Source organism: Psammomys obesus, unplaced genomic scaffold (genome assembly GCF_907164565.1).
Source record: "Psammomys obesus unplaced genomic scaffold, mPsaObe1.curated_primary_1811, whole genome shotgun sequence".
NCBI lineage: Eukaryota > Metazoa > Chordata > Mammalia > Rodentia > Muridae > Psammomys > Psammomys obesus.
This window is the reverse complement of record NW_026585504.1, coordinates 52719577-52739332: the sequence shown is the minus strand read 5'-3', so window position 1 is coordinate 52739332 and position 19756 is coordinate 52719577. Positions and strand designations below refer to the sequence as shown.

The 19756-nt window shown below is 39.3% G+C and overlaps 1 pseudogene; it reads left to right on the top strand.

Annotated features, from left to right (window-relative positions):
- The first annotated feature begins 10400 nt into the window (after positions 1-10400).
- The window catches only part of LOC129673357 (protein DEK-like), a 94176-nt pseudogene continuing 84820 nt past the window's right edge, over positions 10401-19756 (top strand).

Genomic DNA, 19756 nt, shown 5'->3' with positions numbered 1-19756 from the left:
ATAATTTAGGTAGAAATCTCTAAACTCACCAGGATAGAATAGATAGGATACCTGATAGTTTTCATAATTTTTTTCTTACTGTATGGGATTTATTATTGTAAGATAAAGAGCCTTTCTATTTAGACCAAAAGGGAAGTTGTTGGGGGTTGGTCTGTTGTTCTGTATTCTGATACTAATTACCGGCCCCCAAGATATGGTTGCTTCCCAGTGAGGCACGTTCCTGTGTCCACCTGTCCTTCTTGTGTTAACCTTGTTCCATCTAATTTAAAGAGATTGGTTAATTTAAAAAAAATGCTGAAGTTTAGAATTTGGCAGAAGAAAGAGAGGTGGAGTTTGAGGTTCACAGGCTGGAGTGGGGGAACCATATGGCAAGAGAGAGGAAGAAGAAAGCAAGAGAGATGATCTTAGTGAGATCTTACCCAGCAAGGATGACCTATTGGCAACTAACATGAGTTGTATGGCTGGGAAATAGTTAAGTAGCTTAGAGGGTTGAAATCTGCATAACCCAATGCTTTAAACTTGTAAAATAAATCATAGTCTTTCTGTGTCAGTTATTTTGGAAGTTAGTGGCATTGAAGAAAACTTGCTTTATTAGATAAACTCCTACGTGCCTCCACACTAGCTTCCAAAGTGGTTTATTTATTTGAATTATTGTGTATGTGGAGGTGGAGTTTGTGCACATGAGCACAGGTATATGTGGAGACCAGAAAATGGTGCCAGATCCATAGAAGCTGGAACTAGAAGCACCTGCGAGCCATCTAACATGGGCGCAGGGGCAAGCTCAGAGTAAAAAGTCCTTACAACTGCTGAGCATTCTCTCCAGCCCTATCCTTTATTTTCTTGATAATAGCTATCTGACATGGGTAACATAAAATTTCAGAAAAATTTTAATTTGTGTTTTTCTGACAGCTAAAGATGTTGGGCACTTTACTATTTATATTTCTCCTTTCAAGAACTACATTTGGCTCATTGGCTCATTTGTTGATTGACAGTTTTGGGGGAAAGTGTGTCGTGTGTGTGTGTGTGTGTGTGTGTGTGTGTGTGTGTGTGTGTTATTGTTGAAGTTCTTTGTATATTCTAGATATTAACCCCATTCTGAAGTATAGCTGGTATCAATACTTCTTACAAAAGGAGACCTGCCATTACTATGTTTGTCCTTAGTGATATCAGTCATTACTCACATATCAATGAGAATCACAAACCATTTTTTCCTGAGTCTCTTTTGGCTGAAAGAAACAATCACACAACCAGAGCCTCTTCTAGGTCACCATTTTTACTATCTCTATAGACCAGTGGTTGGGACAGAGCAATGCATCACAAACAGTAGTCCTTGCTTTTGAGGATCTACCAGTCTAGCAGGAAGGACACAAAGAGCATCTTTAATGTTTAATTCTTTTCACTGCTTTACTCTTTGTCCTCCCCCACTAACTGTAAGCTTCATAAGAAAGTACCTGTGTTGTGCTCCCATAGTCATTCATATTATGCACCAGATCAAAATATTCAGATCCCGAGTGATCATATTATCTATTTACAGCCAAACAAGATCCACAACAGACTATGGATTATATAATTTCAAAAATTAATGTAGTTGGGCACAGTGACACATGCCTGTGTTCCCAACACCAGGAAGCTGAAGCAGGAGAATGGCTACTAGTCTTGGATATAGCTTGTCAACATAGTGAGTTCCAGGCCAACTTAGGCTACAAATGGAGACCATGTCTGAAACAACAAATATGCAAACATATACACATGCACACAATCTAGGCAAAGGTGCTCAGGAGAAAAAATTAGATAGATTGAATGAGGAAGCAATTCAGCAGGGCCTTCATTTCCCTTCAGTCTTGCACTTGGTCTATTTTCCCGCCATAATTAGATCACTGGACACCTGGTCAAAAAATCAAGATTGATTAGTGTTTCATGACCCTCCTCAGCTGCTCCTAAGGACCGAAGCTTGGTGTTATATCCTAAATAAGGGCTCTACTCTAGGTTGGAGGAAGAAAGCAGGGCTAGGAGCTGTTTCCTTCCAATGGGAGTTCACTCCTACCCTTTGTAAAAGGGATCCCTTTGGCTCTAAAGGGGAATGTAACTATTTTACTTTTTAAAAATCCCATTGCTGGCTGGGGTTATATCCACCCTAAGCACCAAAAAAACCAGGGATGTGATGCATACCTATAATCCCAGCAGTCTGGCAGCAGAAGTAGAAAAATCAATAGTTCAAGGGTAGACCTGCAAAGATGATTCAGCTGGGACCATTTGCAGCTCTTGCAGTGGATCTGGGTTCAATTTTCAGCACCCCATTGGCTACTCTTTTTAGTAGTTCCAGAGGATCTAGTTCCAGGAGATCGGATACTGTCTTTTGGCCTCTGCAGGTAATTTACTCACATGCACAGACACACACACACACACACACACACACACACACACACACACACAAATAAAAATCTTTTTAAAAGACTTTTTCCAGTCATAGAAAAATACATATATACATATTTATAAAGGAATCATAAGCTAGTTCCAATATGACATGGGTTTGTTAGCTGAATGCTTTTAAATGAGTTTTACCAGCCAAGAGAATTAAAAAACAAACAAGCAAATAAACAAACAAAAAAAACCCACTGTTTTCCAAGAATAGTGTTTTAAAAAGAGTACATTTTCATTTTTGTCGTTTTGGTTGAAGAGTCTTGCCATGAAGCACAGGCTTGTATCAAAAATGGAAACTAATAATCTTCCTGTCTCAGCTGCCGGAGCTTTAGGTATGTGTTACAACAAGAACATATTTCTGGCAGATATTTTTTAAGAGGTGGTTGCTAGCTTACTGCAGGTAACTTAATAAAGACTATTATATCTTGATGTTATTTTCATGCATGTACTCTTGAAAATAGTTTACTCCCTCTTTGATGTAAAGTGTGCTTAGATTTTAAAGAACTCTGGCTGTACTCTGGTCATTTTTTTTTAATTTTGGAATTATTTGGTGTGGGTCTTAGGACATTACATCTGACCAAAGCTGATGAGAACCATGTGGACACCTGATTCACTGTGGGCTACCCCTACTCCTGCCTCATTTTTTATTTTGCTCAGCAGGTAATTGGGCTGCATCACCTAGGGAGATAACTTTGACCAAAGTTATGTCACTTAGCTGAAACTCTTGTAGATTTCAACCTTGTCTTCCTCAGTTGCTTGGATATCTCCTATGTAGATAGTGAAAAGCATTTTTAAATGGTATAGATCCCATACACAGGATGTGTACTTTGGCAAAACATGAATTTATGCTAAATACCTTATAGATGATAACAGCTCCCATGTCTGCAATTACTTGGAACATTTGTTTCTGTCAGATATCACAGAAAGCACAGTTCTCTGTCAGGAAACCCCTCAGCAAGGAAAAGATGTAGGCATCTGGCCCTGAGCTTTTATTGGATGGGAAAATTTGATTACTGCCTCTATTTCCTTGGGGATATAGGACTATTTAATTTATTTACCTGGTCTTGATTCAACTTTGGTAAGAGGAATCTATCTAGTAAATTGTACATTTCACTTAGATTTTCAAAGTTTCTGGCATACAGGCTTTTGAAGTAAGACATTGATTTTTTCTTATTTTCTCAGTGTCTGTCATTACTTCCCCCTTTTCATTTTTGATTTTGTTTATTTGTATATTGGCTTTCTGCCTTTTAGTTAGTTTGGCTAAGTGTTTGTCTATCTTGTCCATTTTCTCAAAGAACCAGCTCTTGGTTTCATTAATTGTTTGAATTTTTCTCTTTGTTTCTAACTTATATATTTCAGCACTGATTTTGATTATGTCCAGCCATCTACTCCTTTGGGGTGTGTCTGCTTCTTTTTTTCTTGGACTTTTAGGTGTGCCATTAAGTTGCTTGTATGGGATGCCTCCAATTTCTTTATGAATGCACTTAGTGCCATGAATGTTCATCTTAGCACTGCTTTCAAAGTGTCCTATAAGGTTGGTTATATTGTGCTTTCATTTTCATTGAATTCTAGGAGGTCTTTAATTTCTTTCTTTATTTCTTCTCTCACCCAGTTGCTGAATAGAGAGATATTCAGTTTCCATGCACATGTAGGCTTTTTGCTATTTCTGTTGTTGAGTCCATGGTGGTCTGATAGGATACAAGGATTATTTCAATCTTCTTGTATCTGTTGAGACTTGCTTTGTGACCAACCATATGGTCTATTTTGGAGAAGGTTCCATGAGGTGCTGAAAAGAATATATACTCTTTTGAATTTTGGTGAATAGTTCTGTAGACATATTTTAAGTCCATTTGATTTAAGACTTTTGTAAGTCACTTTAATTCCCTATTTAGCTTCTGTCTAGATGATCTGTCTCTTAGTGAGAGTGGAGTTTTAAAGGTGTTGGGATCGATATGTGATTTCAGCTTTAATAATGTTTCATTTACAAATGTAGGTAGTCTTGTATTTGGGGCATAGATGTTCAAAATTGTGATGTCCTCCTGGTGGATTTTTCCTTTGATGAGAATGAAGTGCCCCTCCTCATCTTTTTTGGTTAATTTTGGTTGAAAGCCTCTTTTATTAGATATTAGGATAGCTATCCCAGCTTGTTTTTTGGTTCCATTTGCTTGAAAAAAACATTTTTCCAGCTGTTTACTGTGAGGTAGTATTTATCTTTGATTCAGGGGTGTGTTTCTTGGATTCAGAAGAATGTTTGATCCTGTTTCTGCAACCATTCTGTTAGTCTGTGTCTTTTTATTGGAGAATTGAGTCCATTGATATTGAGAGGTAACAGTGACCAATGAATGATAGTTCCTTTTTTTTTTTTTTTTTTTTTTTTTGTGGAGTTGGTGGTGTTGCTGTGTTTCAATGATTGTTTCCTTTAATTTTTTTTGTTGTGAGGTTATCTATATCCTTTTCTGTCTAGTACTTGATAAACATGAGGATAACCTTCTTGGGAAGGTAAGGGATCATTTCAGCTCACAGCTAATATCCCATCACTGAGGGAAGTCAGGGCAGGAAATCAAGGAAGGAACCTTGAATAAGAAACGGAAGTACAGACAATGGAGAAATGCTGCTATCAACTTGTTATCATGGCTCACTCAGCTTTCCTTTCTATATATTTCAGGACCACCTGCCCAGGGGTGGCACCACTCATAGTGTGCTGGACCTTCCCATGTCAATCAAGAAAATATCACACAAGACTAGCCCATAGGTCAACATAATGGAGTCATCATCTATTTGTTTTGTTTGTTTGTTTGTTTGTTTGACACAGAGTCTCACTACGTAGTTTTGGCTGACTTGGAACTCACTCTGTAGTCTAGCCTGAGTTTGAACCTTCACAAAGATTGTCATGCCTCTGCCTCCCAAGTGCTAGAACTAAAGCCATGTGCCATTAAGAAGATGGAGGCATCTTCTTAATTGAGGTTTGTTCTTCCCAGCTGACTCTGGCTTTTATCAGGTTGACAAAAACTAACTACCATGGGCGGCCTTTTCCTTTCTTAAGCTTTTCTTTCATGGCTAAGTCTTTCCTTTTCAACACAGTGTTATAGAACACCATTCTCCAAGCAAAACAGCTACTGTCTTTATCAGATCAGCTGTCCTGGCTTGTGTACTGTTGACATTATCTCAAGTGGGTGAAGAAGATCATTCTCAGTAAGAGTCATGAAGCATAAATGCCGTGGAAGGTTGATAAAGAGACATCCATCTATTTTTGTGGGTAAGCCATCATCCATGATTCCTGATGTCATCACAATGCAGCTGCTTTGGGGTTCACCCAGGCTCCTGTTAGTAGCCCCTCCCCATGTTCTGTAAGCTTGATGATCTCACTGGTTCCTCAGGATGGATTCTGTTGGAATCACACCTTCGTTTGTCATTGGGTCCTTATGGGGAGGTCATATACATCTCAGGAAAGAAAATTTGACATCAGTGTGAAAGCTTGCTCTTCTCCCCCTCCAAACTGCTTCAAGATTCACAGAAACATCCAAAGAATTAGTGAGCCCCAATTCTTCCTGACATCAGCCCACATGCCAAGCTCATGTGAATTCATTAAAATTTCAGCAACTTGGTTCAGCTTTGCCTCAGAAATAGTAGAACAGAATGAAATTCACTTTGTTATCCCCCAAAGCCTCACAGTTATCTCAGCGGGGGATGGGGAGGGCTGGAATTTAAAATGGAACTGTCTTTACTTAGTAAGACTCATTTCTCATTAATCAAGACTACATTTAGGGCTGAACATTCTTCATGGGGAATGTGGCCCTGAGCCTGCTTGGCATAAAGAAATAAGTTGTTCACTCTTTTTTACAAAGCCATCATTTACATTTGCAATATTTACCATGAGAGAGATAAAGAAAGAATAAAACCTCTCACAACAAAGCTCAGAGGCTTGTCCCCTAGGTGATTCCAATTCTTTTCAATTTGATAATTGATATTAACCTTTACCTTCATTATAATAGGAATTATGAGTGAGATTTAGAGGCTTCTCTGCACAGCCCATTTCTTTAAGAGGGAACAGTAGATTATGGAAAAGTGGCCAACAATAACAATTAAGTGTCAGACAGAGCACAATGGACATCACACAAGCAGGGCTCTCAAGATGAGTGCTGACATCATCTTGTACATTACATTAGCTTACACCTCCATGAACTCGGAGGCTACTCCTTAACCAAGCTTCAGTGGGGCATCTCTGAGTCTTTTCAATTACGTGTTCTCTAGGACTGCTTGCTGGGTCTACTCCTAAAATTCTCTGAACCAATTTATGAGGCATTTTCCACCTGAGATAGAAAACCAAGCTCCTTTCCCTCCATCTTTGATACCTAATCACACTTGTCTCAGCACATTTCCACTCATTCCCTGATACTGCCCACTGACCCAAGTCACCTCTCCTCTCTCTGTTGTATTAAGAATTCCTACACAAGACTGAACCTCTTATCAACAGGCAGTCATGGACCAAAGAGGAGTTCATAGAATCCTATCCATCATTGTTGAGCTATTGATGACTGATGAATTCTGTTTAGAGATAATCATTGCCTTCAGTGAGGCAAATGCTGAGTCCTCCAGGCTCTACTGCATAGTTCCAAGCCCATGGCCATACTGACCATCTTGATTAAAATATGTGAGTAAAAAAAACAAAATAAAACAGTATGAATGTGGGAAAGGGAAGAGGATGCCTGTCATGATGGAGGAAGATAAGATAGAGTGGGACAAAAGTAAACAGAATGCACTGTGCATGATATCATCCAGGACAAAGGTGATTAATAGATTGAAAGATTTTTTTAAAAGAAGGAACATTCAGGTAAACTGAGAAAAAGAATATCCCAAGATGAGAACATGCTTTATCTGTGTATATGTTATTACTACTCATGAAAAGCAGTGACCTACATGTAAGAACACTCAAGAACACTGCTGGCTTGACAATAAATACAATGGAGGCAGAGGCAGGTGGATCTGTGAGTTGAAGCCAGCTGCTCTAGATAGGAAGTTCCAGGCCTACTTAGTAAGACCCTGTCTCAAAGGAGAAGGAAAGGAAGGGAAGGAGGAAGCAAGAAAGAAAGGAAGGAAAGAAGAACTCCAGAGGATTCAATGGTTTTTTTAGCCTGCATGCACACACATGTGTGTACATACATACGTAGATACATATGAACACACACATACACATAAATAAATTAAACTAAAAAATTTAAAGATGAACACCAAGAAATGCTACATAACTACAATGAGCATCCCTTTCAATCACAATGGAGTCCTACAGAAGTACATGGTACTTCCCAGAAGCTAAAAAAACTTGTATTAGCTTTTACTGTGACAACTTAGTCAGAAGGATGGGGAATTGAGAAGTGCTAGGAGACTTGGAGCTTGATGTTCACAGAGTGAATTCTAACAAGGAAGGTATGAACCTGGAAAGAAAAATATCTCACCAGCCAAGCTGATAATAACAAAAGAAGGCTTTCGCTTTAGATAGAAAATAAATAACTCAATTGATAAACAATCACTTCCTTGGGAATTCATAGCCACGTACCTGCCTTCACACAGATTTTTGGCTCAAGTTTATATAATCTAAGTTGGTCTGGGAACCACCAAGCTAAGAACAGTAACATATAACTTGGTTCTCAACTAATGATGTCCTAGGAGACTTGACCAAAGACAATACTCTAGAGCTGGATACATTATAGAAAGACACACTATTCCAAACATATCTATTCTTCAAGTAGATTCATAAGGCCAACACAACCCACCAAAGTCCTAGCAAGCATTTTCATAGAAATTAATGACTGGCAACCTGAATTCATTCCCTCAAAACCACAAGGTTGCAAGAAAGAAGAGACCCCCCCAGAGTCATTCTCTGACCCGCATACACGTATTCTTGCATATGTATGCAGATAAATAAGCATTAATTAATTATAGCTAAGTGTGTTGGCACATGCCTTTAATCCCAGAAGTTGAGAGGTAGAGTCAGGTGCATCTCTGAGTTCAAGGCCAGCCTGCTCTATAGAGTGAGTTCCAGGATAGCCAAGACTACACAGAAAAACCCTGTCTCACACACAAAAATTTAAATTAAATATAAGTGCAAGAAATGGCTAGGGAGATGGCTCAGTGCTTAAAAGCACTTGTTGCTCTTGCAGAGAATCCAGGCTCAGTTCCAACAATCCACATGTGGCTCACAACACTGTCTAACTCTAATTCCAGAGAATCCAACACCTTCCGACCTTCTTGCACACCAGCTATGCAAACATACATGCAGGCAAAAATCCATGCACATTCAGTAGAATAAATAAATATATACATAAAAAAGATTTCAAAATAAATGCAAGAAAACCAAAAAACAACTAAAATACAAAATTCCAAGGTTGTCGAGTAGAAGAACCCAAGTAAAGAAAAACAAGTGCACTCCTATACTTCAAGGGTGGCCAAGGGACCGCAAAGGGACACAGCAGGGCACAGAGTCCTAGGACAACACAGAAAGAACATAACTCACTGGAAACTGTGATCCTGCCTCCCTGGCCAAGGAGATCTACCCCCTTGTTTTAGGAGAAAATTAGACAGGGGCATCCAAGAAGACTCAGTCTCTACTAAAGTTGGCACTCCTACTTACTAGATGGCTCCCTAGTGACCAGAGAGTTAGAACCCAGTCATGGCAACAGCCTTGTGTTCACATAATAGTCTCTTTTCAGAAAAGGAAGTCTCAGTACCATTCACCCAATCCCTAGACACCAGGCTGCTAGAGCACTGATAGAGCACAGTGATGTACTAAGAAAACACTGTTGGGAACAGTGCTGCCCCAGAGAACAAAAGCCTCTCCATGCCCTGTCCCGAGGATACTCATAACCAACTACACTATTAAAACCTTCAATTAGGGGTTAGGAAGATGGTCCAGTCTATATAGTGCTTGCCATGCAAGCATGAGGACATGAATCAGATTCCCAACACCCATGAAGAGTACATGCCAGGTAGGATGGCATATACCTGTAATGCCAAAAGTAAAGGGACAGAAACAGGGGATCCTGGGAGCTCACATGCCACACAATATGGCCAACTATGTAGAAGATCCTCAAAGAACTAAAAATTGAACTGCCATATGATGTATCTATACTATCCTTAGGAAAATATTTGTGATGATTAGGTTTTTGTTTTTGCTTTTGTTTTCAACTTGGCACAAACTTCAGTTACCAGAGAAGAAGGAAACTCAGCTGAGGCATTGTCTCCATCATATAGGCCTGTAGGTAACTTGTGTCATTGATGATGCAGTGAAAGGGCCCAGCTTACTATGGGTGGTACCACTCTAAACAAGGGGGTCTGGATGTATAAGAAAATTAGCTAAGCCAGCCAGGGAAAACAATCCAGCAAGCAGCATTCTTCTATGGTCTGTCAGCTGCTGTCTCCATGTTCCTGCCTTGAGTTCCCACTCTGGCTTCCCTCAGTGATGAGCTATAAAGTATAAACTAAAATAAACCCTTTCATGCCTAAGTTTGCTTTGGTCAGTGTTTTATCATGGCAACAGAAACCTATTGTTTCACAGTAGGTGGAACACTGTTCACCAAAGCCATGATATAGAACCAACTTAGTTGTTCATTAGTGAGTGAATGGCTGGAAAAAAGAAAAAAAAAACATGACAAATGCACAAAATTGATTTTTATCCTGCCTGATTATAATTAAAGTACTTTATATGCAGGGAAGTGGATGAGGCTGGTGATCATCATGTTAAGAGAAATAAGTCAGACTGAAATATAACCATAGCATGTTTTCTCTAAAACAGGGAATATGGACTGAAATAGTACAGTATGTACAGAAAAGTGGAACAGAAACTTCAGAGGAAGGAAGGAGTTCAAAGAGGGTGAAGTGGAACAAAAGATAATAATGCATTAGAAAACAGAAAACATCAGAGATTATCTGTCACTGACCGACCGAATATAGATTTAATTAGAAGTCAGAGGGTGACCAGCGAGATGGCCCAGTGGGTAAAGAAGGTTGGTGCCAACCCTGACAAGCTGAGTTAATTCCCAGATCCCAGATATGGAAGGGGGAAGTCTTCTTCCAGATCAGGAGGATGGATGGTATGTGTGAATACAAGTTAAGTACAGTAAAGTGTGTGAAAATATCAGAGCAATACCTATTCTGTGGTAAAATAATAAAGATATAAAAGCAGGGGCTAGCAAGATAGTTCAAAGAGTAAAGAAACTTGTCATCAAGCCTGAGGATCTGAGTGAGTTTAATCCCAATGAACCACATAGAGAAAGAAAAGAACTAACTCCTATGTGTTGTCTTCCAACTGCCACACCCTTGTGAACTCATGCACATGCATGGACACACACACAAACACACACATACATAAATGTGTAAAAAAATTACAATAGATTTCAAATAAACAATATTACAGTTCAGTGAACTAAAAAAACACAATAAACCAAAATTAAAATAAGTAAACAATATAATTAAAATGAAAGCAGAAATAAACTAGAAATAAAGATCAATGAAACAAATAATAAGGTTTTCTTTTTAATGATAAACATAATCAAAAATCTTTATCCTCACTAACCAAGAGTGGGTAGGAAGAATAAAAACAGAGCACAGAAACACAAATACAAAAGGTCATTTAAAAACGATTGTCAACAAATATATGGCAGCAAACAGGGAAGCCTAAAAGAGAACAGACCAATTCCAGGACATGTGTGATCTACCAAAACTGAACCAAGAAAACACAAAACACTGGAACAGACAAATAGTGAGCAACCAGATTGAATCATTAATAAAATCTCCCAGCAAAGAACAGCCCAAGGCTAGATGGCTTCACTACAGAACTCTGCAAAACCTTTGAAGACGAAACAATGCCAACTCGTCTTCAACTATTCCAAAATGTTAAAAGGGGGGAGTGTTGTGGATATAAACATGTTTTTGTTTTGGTCCCAGGTTTTAGATGTTAGACTGTTTCAGACAGTCAATAGTACAAGACTATTTCCCTCACGCAGGCTCTGAGAGGAACTGTTTGCCAGCTGTAGATAGTTTGAATCTGAGGGCTCTGGAAAGAGAATAAATGCCAAAGCACAGAGATGGTATTGATGAGAGAAAGAACAAAGCTGCTCCTTCTTCCTCCTTACTGCTCCTAGTTGCTGTTGTGAGACAAAAAGTTGAAGATCTCCTGAAACGAGGAGTAGACTGTCTCTAAGGCACCTGATGACTCTAACCCACAGGAAGCAGCTAATAAAGAACTGTGCCCCCTTTCCCACTAACACTTTCTCTCTCCTGCCTGGCATTGGGGTGTTGGAAAGAATTGGAGTGGAGTAGAGAGAAAAAGATATAAGAAATGTAAGTAAAAGAGTTTTTTAAAAAAAGTATACCAAAAAATGAATCCCAGACATCAGGCTTAAAATGAGTAATGGCATACAGAAGACAGAATACAGAGAGGTGAATATACTGTTTCAGGATAAGAGCAAAAGGTTTACTGTGGCTGCTACAGCTGGTTTTACTCCCACTTTGATTCCAGAGAGGATTCTCTGGTTTTGTTTCATTGTAGAGTTGCCAATGCAACTAAGAAAGTTAGTGGATAGAGGTTAAAAAGTTCATTGGTAAAGGGAAATTAACTGGTAATTAAGAGCCGGAATTCTCCACAGTTGCCACCCAGCCCTGCTTCATGCTTTCAGTGTCAAGTTCCCACAGCCTCTAGGCAGGCTGGGGAGTCAGGAGGAGGAGAAGGCTGTACAGGACAAAAAAAAAGTTAAAGGCAAAAAGCCTGTTTCAAGAAAACAAGTGATACAAAATGAGTAAATTGTAATTAATAAAATAAATAATTAATTAAAACAGAAAAAAAAAAGAAAAAGAAAAGTAAAAAAAAAAAACTGAGCTCCGCGAGAAGTAGCCTCAGGCTAAGGGATTAACAGCATTAGCTTTCCCAGTAGCCAACAAAAGTTTTAGATATTGAAATCCTTAGTGCTGGAAGAGGTGGTTGAGGAGGCTGGGCCCCAGGAAGGAGAGTGAGGAAGAAGATGACAATGAGGAGGAAGAGGATGAGGAGGAAGAAAAAGAAAAAAAGAGTTTTATTGTGGAACACAAGAGAGAGAAAAAAAAAAACACAAGAAAGTAGAAAGACTGACAGTGCAGGTGTCTTCCTTAAAAATAGAGTCATTTAAGATTTCACAAGGGAAGGGTCAGAAACTGTGAAATTGAAAGGGCACATTTCTTTCTGAGTAAGAAGAAAACAGATGAACTTAGAAATCTACACAAACTGCTTTACAACAGACCAGGCACAGTGTCTTCATTAAAGAATTATGTGGGTCAGTTCAGTGTTTGTCCATTTGAAAAAGACAGTACCCACTATAAAAAGAAGGAAGAAATGCTGAAAAAGTTTACAAGGGCCATGTTAAAGAGCATTTGTGAGGATCTTGATTTAGAGAGGTCAGGTGTGAACAGTGGAGAGGATGTTGAATTTCTTAATGCATCCAAGGCCTTCAGGCAAAGAGCTCCTCTCAGTGCCCGCATGAGGCAAATAGTCTGCTGCCATGGACCATCTGAATCAGTCCCACGTCCCACATCTGGGAACAAAACAAAAACATGTTTATATCCACAACAGGACAACTGCCAGAACTGTCTGGCAAATCTAGTATTACTATAATCACAAAGCAAGAGAGTAACATAACAAAAAGGGAAACATGGGCTTGGGCAGCTGGCTCAGCAATTAAGAGCACTTGCTGCTTTTGCAGAGGATCTGAGTTTGTGTCCAGCAACCTTGCTGGGCAGCTTGTAATTACTTGTAATAAAGGACTGTAATACATTACTTCTGAAAAAGAACCTAACACCATGTAACTTTCTTTTGGTTTTACATGAATCTGTACTATACTTGTACACACACACTCACACAAATTTTAAACTACATCTTTAAAAAAGGGAAACAATTAACTAATATCCTTGATAAATAGATGTAAAAAGTTTCAACAAAATATTAACAAACTAAAGCTGACCCCAGTGGTGCATACCACCTCTAGTCCCAGAACTCAGAAGGCAGAGTCTGGCAGATCTATGTGAATATGGGGCTAGCCTGGACTACATAGTGAATTTCAGAATAGCCAGAGCTACGTACTAATATCTTGTCTTAAAGAAAGGTAAAGAAAAAATATATTAAATCTAATAACACAATAGAAAGGATATGTGCCCTGGCCAAGTGACTTCTACTTAGGATTTAAGGATGGTTCAACACACACCTGTAGAAAAAAAAAATCTGGTAAAACTCAACACATTTCCATAAACAAACAAACAAACAAACGAAGAAACCTAAAAACTCAACAAATCAGGCATTGGTGAAGTGTATCCCATCACAAGAAAAAGAACATATGACAAAATATTGCTAGCAAGAGACAGAAAAGTTAATTAAGCATCTCTACTAAGATCCTAAACAAACACAAGGGTTACTCCAATTTTACCACTCCTGCTTAACAAACACAGAACACCGTATACAGAATGTGGAGAAAATTTAATCCAGCAACATGGCTACTCTGGCAGGAATACAGCCATACCTTTAATTCCAGAAGACACAGGAAAGCAGATCTCAGATCTCTAAGTTCAAGGTCAATCTGATATAGAACAAGTTTCAGGTAAAGAAAAACTTAGGTCCAGATGTGGTGGTACATGTCTTTGAAAGAATAAATCCCTAGCATAATGCTGTCAACACTATTTTACAAGACTGGAGCAGTGCAGGGTCAGAGGCAAGGCGGGACAGATGCCCAACAGCAGGATATCTGCGGTTGGGCGCCTGAAACACTCTGGATAAGAACCGGGTACGTGACTCTACCCACATCTGCCTTCCCGCCTTCCCTGTTCCGGGTACGTGACTCCACCCACTGCCTTCCCGCCTTCCCTGTTCCGGGTACGTGACTTAACAATGGCTTTGTTCAAACCGCCCAATCAGATCCCTGTAACTATGCTTCTCGCTTCTGTAATTGCGCTTCTTGCTCCCAAGCCCTATAAAAACCCGTCACCCCAACTGAGAGGCGCGCAAGTCTTCCGAAAGGCTTTGTCGCCCCGGGTACCCGTGTATCGAAATAAACCTCTTGCGGCTTGCATCCGAAGGCTGGTTTCGCTGTTCCTTGGGAAGCGGGGTCTCCCCATCTAGAGAGGCTCAACGGGAGTCTTTCATCTTTAACCCCAGTACCTAGGAAACAGGCACAGAGCTCTCTGAATTCAGTCATTTCAGTTGAGTCAGTGAGTTGAGAAGCAGCCAGGTTGGAGTTTGTTTGTGAGTTCAGTGAAGGTTAGCATAGGCAGTTGAAGCCATAGATCAGCATAGAGAGAAGAAAAGAGGAGGCAGTTTTACAGGAAGAGTTTTACAGAAATAGGTTAAAGAGAGAATAAGCTAGACACTGGTGAAGACAGATGAGTCAGAGAATGAGAAGGATCCAGAAGATTAGAACATATTGCTAGAGTTAGAGACCAAACAGAGCAAAAAGGCAAGAAGCTGAAAAATCAGATTGAATCAGTCAGCTTGGCCAAAGACTTTGAGCTAGAACAGGCAGAGCTGAACCAGACAGCCAGAGTTCAGAAAGAACAAGAAAGGGTTAGCTTATTTGGTAGTAAGACTCAGAGGCTGAAAACATTCTAGGCGGTGTGGAGGCTAGAAGCTTTCAGGACTAGGCATAAGTTAGCAGACTGAGTCAGTCAGCCTCCAAAATAACAATTACCTGAGGTGAACAAAACTTACTTTTACAACAGGGGGAATTCAAATTCAAAAAGAAACTGAAGGCTGGATTTGACTCAGAGTACAGCAAGCTTTCATGAGCACATGAATGCTTGAGTTTAAATCTCCAGAACCCACAGCAAGCACGATGTAGTAGCATGGGGCTGTGTCCTAAGTTGCCTCTGTGTTGCAGATAAAACACTGACAAACAGTAGGTGAGGGGAGAAAGATGTCCTGGCTGACTTATATCAACTCGACACAAGCTTAAAGGAGGACATTTTAATTGTGAAAATTAAGTTATAGTTGTAGCCTCCATAAGTTATAGTTGTAGCTATTTTCTTAGTGATTTATTGGGGAGGGCTCAGCCCCTTGTGGGTGGAGTCACCGCCAGACTCGTGGTCTTGGTTCTTTGAGGAAGCAGACAGAGCAAGCCATCAAGCAGTACTCTTCTATGGCCTCTGCATCAGCTTCTGTCCTGGTTCCTGCCCTGCTTGATTTCCTGTCTGGACCAGCTTCAATGGTGAACAATAATATGGAAGTGTAAGCAAAATAAACCTTTTCCTCCCAAGTTACTTTTGGTCATGTTATTCCATCACAGGAATAGCAACTCTAACTAAGACAAAGAGTTTTTTGGCTCACAGGTTGTAGTCCATCATTACGGAAATCGAGGCAGGAAATCAAGACAGGAAATTGGAGGCAGAAACTGAAGCAAAAACCACAGAGAAGGTGCTGCTCACTGGCTTGCCCCCATCCCACTCCTACCCCCGGCTTGTTAAACATTTTTTACACAGCCCAGGCTCACATGCCCAGGATTGTACTACCCATAGAGATCTGGGCCCTTCTACATCAATTAGCAATCAAGAAAGTGCTTCCACAGACATGCCCACAACCAGTCTGAAGCAGAAATTCTTCCTCTTGTTAGGTATGTCCAGGTTTTTATCAATTTGACAAAAAAAAAAAAAAAATTACATCTGTAACACAAGCACTATTATAAGGAGAATCCACAGAAGTTTATGGAACAACTACACTGGTGTATAGATGAAGGAACAACAAGAGACCTCTCAAGGTAGAAGGTGAGGGATCACACCCAAGTTGTCATTTTATCTCAGTGCACAGGCTGTGGCTTGTGCACCTGTACTCACACACCATGTCATGTGCTGTGGTCCAGCCCTGTGTGAGGGAAGGGCTTACAGGTGGGTGGACACAAGAGTGATGAGGGATGGAAGGAAAAATGATCAGACTCAGGACACCATTCTGTTTTGTTTCATGAGAGACAGGACGGAGAGGAAGCACATCTCCATATAGCTTGACCTGCTCTGACACACTGTGTCTCTTGCAATCTTTATTTATACACAAAATCATAGCCTCAGAAACTAATTATTAATTATATAGCTTTAAGTTTTTCTTGGTTGCATAAATATATAGAAACAAAAGAAACAAAGTCAGCAAACAGCAAATTTCATAAGAACTAAAAAATAATGTTATGATAAAATCAGTTTTCTTTTAACTCAAAGTTTTCTTCCTTATGATTGGTGTCATAAAGCCTCGAGGTTACAAAAATGCTAAACAGGATGATTCTATGTGAGTTTGATTCTGTTTCAAGTTGACATAGAATTAAGAGATCAAAAATTATTTCCTTCCACCTGTTACATTAAACTTATTTTCTTTCAAAAGTTCAATTTTTCTGACCCTTACTTGATCCTTCCTTTGCTTCCTCTGTATTTGATATTTAAAATAAAACCATCATCCTTTACTTAGATTTTTAAAATATTGTGCAGCTTTTTTACTTAAAGATGGTTTGCCCTTTTGTCTTTCTATAATATCAGAAAAGTCCTGGTCTGACAAGTTTGTTCAAAAAGGCAGGAAGTTGGACACTGCTTCTGAAATGAACTGATTGGCCTGCCCTGCTTGATTTCCTGTCTGGACTAGCTTCAATGGTGAACAGTAATATGGAAGTGTAAGCAAAGTGTAGGCTCTTTGATCACCTCCCCCTCAGGGGGGAGCAGCCTTACCAGGCCACAGAGGAAGACAATGCAACCTCTCCTGATGAGACCTAACAGACTAGGATCAGAAGGAAGAAAAAGAAACCTTCCCCTACCAGTGGACTTGGGGAGGGGAGTGTGTGGAGAAGGGGGAGGAACAAAGGGATTGGGAGGGAAGAAGGGAAGGAACTAGAGGGGGGATACAAAGTAAATAAAGTATAATTAAAAATAAAAAAGAACAAAAGAATTGGAAAAAAAAAAAGGCAGGCAGTTCACTGATCCAAAATGCTTGGCTCTGTAACTTTCTCATGAACCTTTGTTTCAATATAATTTCTATCTTTATTATAGTCTTGTAAAGGATAGACTATCAGGGTTTCTGAACTTGCTTACTTTGTCTTCAGGAAGGAGCACTCAGAAAGGAAGTCTGTCAAGAATAGCATGATCAAAATCTCTTCCTGTCCATACTAGTTCCTTGTTTCTGCAACTGAACATGAAAGCCTAGTGATTTAGTTACAGCTTATCAGCTATCAAAATTTCCCTAAGTTTTTCTTCCGTATCAAGTTTTCTCAAATCCTCTACGAAATACTTACTACTATTATTTATTAATAATCTAACAGTAAATCTAAATAGGTTCTATGGTAGACTCAGTTTTCTGCATACCTGTTTTTCCTAAGGAACCACCATTAGTTTTATTATTTTTTATTAACACCAGTTTTATTACATTATTCCAACTGTACCCTTTGGAGAGAAGCCTTTAACGGTAAGAAATATCTACCAAAGGGATAAAGGGTCAACCTAAGGCATCCAGGAACTGGAAATTTGTCAAGCATTGACCCCAGGACAATGGCAAAGATGATTGGTTGTCCAGGCACTAGAAGTTTGTCAAGTAGTGCCCCAAGAATGCTTGGCCTTGCCAATGATGCATTCACACAACATGAGCTTGTGCATACGCACACACCCATTTAAGCAAACACACACGGAGAATGCAAGGAGTGCATAAATTAAAAAGTGAACTGCCAGTGCAGCAAATCAGTGTACAATGAGTTCAATGAGAGACACTATTAAAAAAAAAATGGAGCACAATACATTTAGGCATAAGAAAGTGCACATTTAAAGACACTCACACACGAGCAATAAATGCTGGAGATATAGCTCAATTAAACAGTATTTCCCCAGGATACTAACTGCTCTGCTTTGAAGCATACAGAAAGACATACACACACACACACACACACACACACACACACACACACACGCACACATACACACACACACACACACACAGAGACAGAGACAGAGAGACAGAGAGACAGAGAGATAGACAGAGAAAGAGAGAAATAAAATATCTTGGTGTTACCCTAACAAAGCAAGTGTAAGAACTATATGAAAAAAAAAAATACAAGTCTCTGAATAAAAAATTGAAGCAGATACCAGAAGATGGAGAGCTCTCCAATGTTCATTGATCAGTAGCCTCAATATAGCAAAAATGCCCATATTACCAAAAGCAATCTAGACATTCAAAGTATTGAATACCAAAACAATTCTTTACACACCTTAGTCTGCATAGTAAATAATAATGCATACCTCCCCAGCTAATATTAAGTAAGAGCTGTCAGGGAGATACATACCAGCTCAACTAGAGGGAAAAATAATACACCTCACCAGTGGCTTTTGGTGTTGAGTATTTCTTCATGAGCTTGCTGACCACCCGTAGATTTTACTTGATGAACGTCTCTTCAAATATTTTTACATTTTTAGTTAATGTGGAATGCTAAAAATTCTACATATATTATGAAAAATAAATCCCTATCTTTTAGAAGATCTTCAAGTATTCCTCCCTCAGTCTATTTTCACTACTTTTTTTCAGATTTTAGCATTTGTTTTTATTATTTTTTAAAATGCATATGTATGTGTGTTTATGTGGGTATATGTACACATGAAGTACAGGTGCCTGAGGATGCCAGAAGAGGAAGTTGGATCCCCTAAAGCTGAAGTTAGAAGTAATTACAAGCCACCAAATTTGGGTGCTGGAAATAAAACTTGGGTCTCTTAACCACTAAGTTTAAGCTCTTAACCACTAAGCATCTCTCTGGTCCCTCACTTGACATCACTTGTATTCTTCAGTTCATTTTCTCAATCTCATAGTAAAATCAGACTGGAAGTGGGAATGGGGTCATGTTGGGGACACATACATAGTGAAATAAGTTTGTTCCAAGTCTTTTTAGGTGCCTAATTGTTGCAAGATTTTTCTCCTTCAGTTTGTTTATGTGGTGGATCACATTGATGGATTTTCGTATATTGAACCGCCCCTGCATGCCTGGGATGAAGCCTACTTGGTCGTAGTGGATGATATCTTTCATGTGTTCTTGGATTCGGTTTGCAGGTATTTTGTTAAGTATTTTTGCATCAATGTTCATAAGGGATACTGGCCTGAAATTCTCTTTTTTTGTTGGGTCTTTGTGAGATTTAGAAACCAAGGTGACTGTGGCTTCATAGAATGAGTTTGGTAGTGTTCCTTCTGTTTCTATTTTGTGGAATAGTTTGAAGAGTATTGGTGTTAGCTCTTATTTGAAGGTCTGGTAGAATTCTGCACTGAAACCATCTTGCCCTGGGCTTTTTTTTTTTTTTTTTTTTTTTTTTTTTTTTTTTTTTTTTTTTT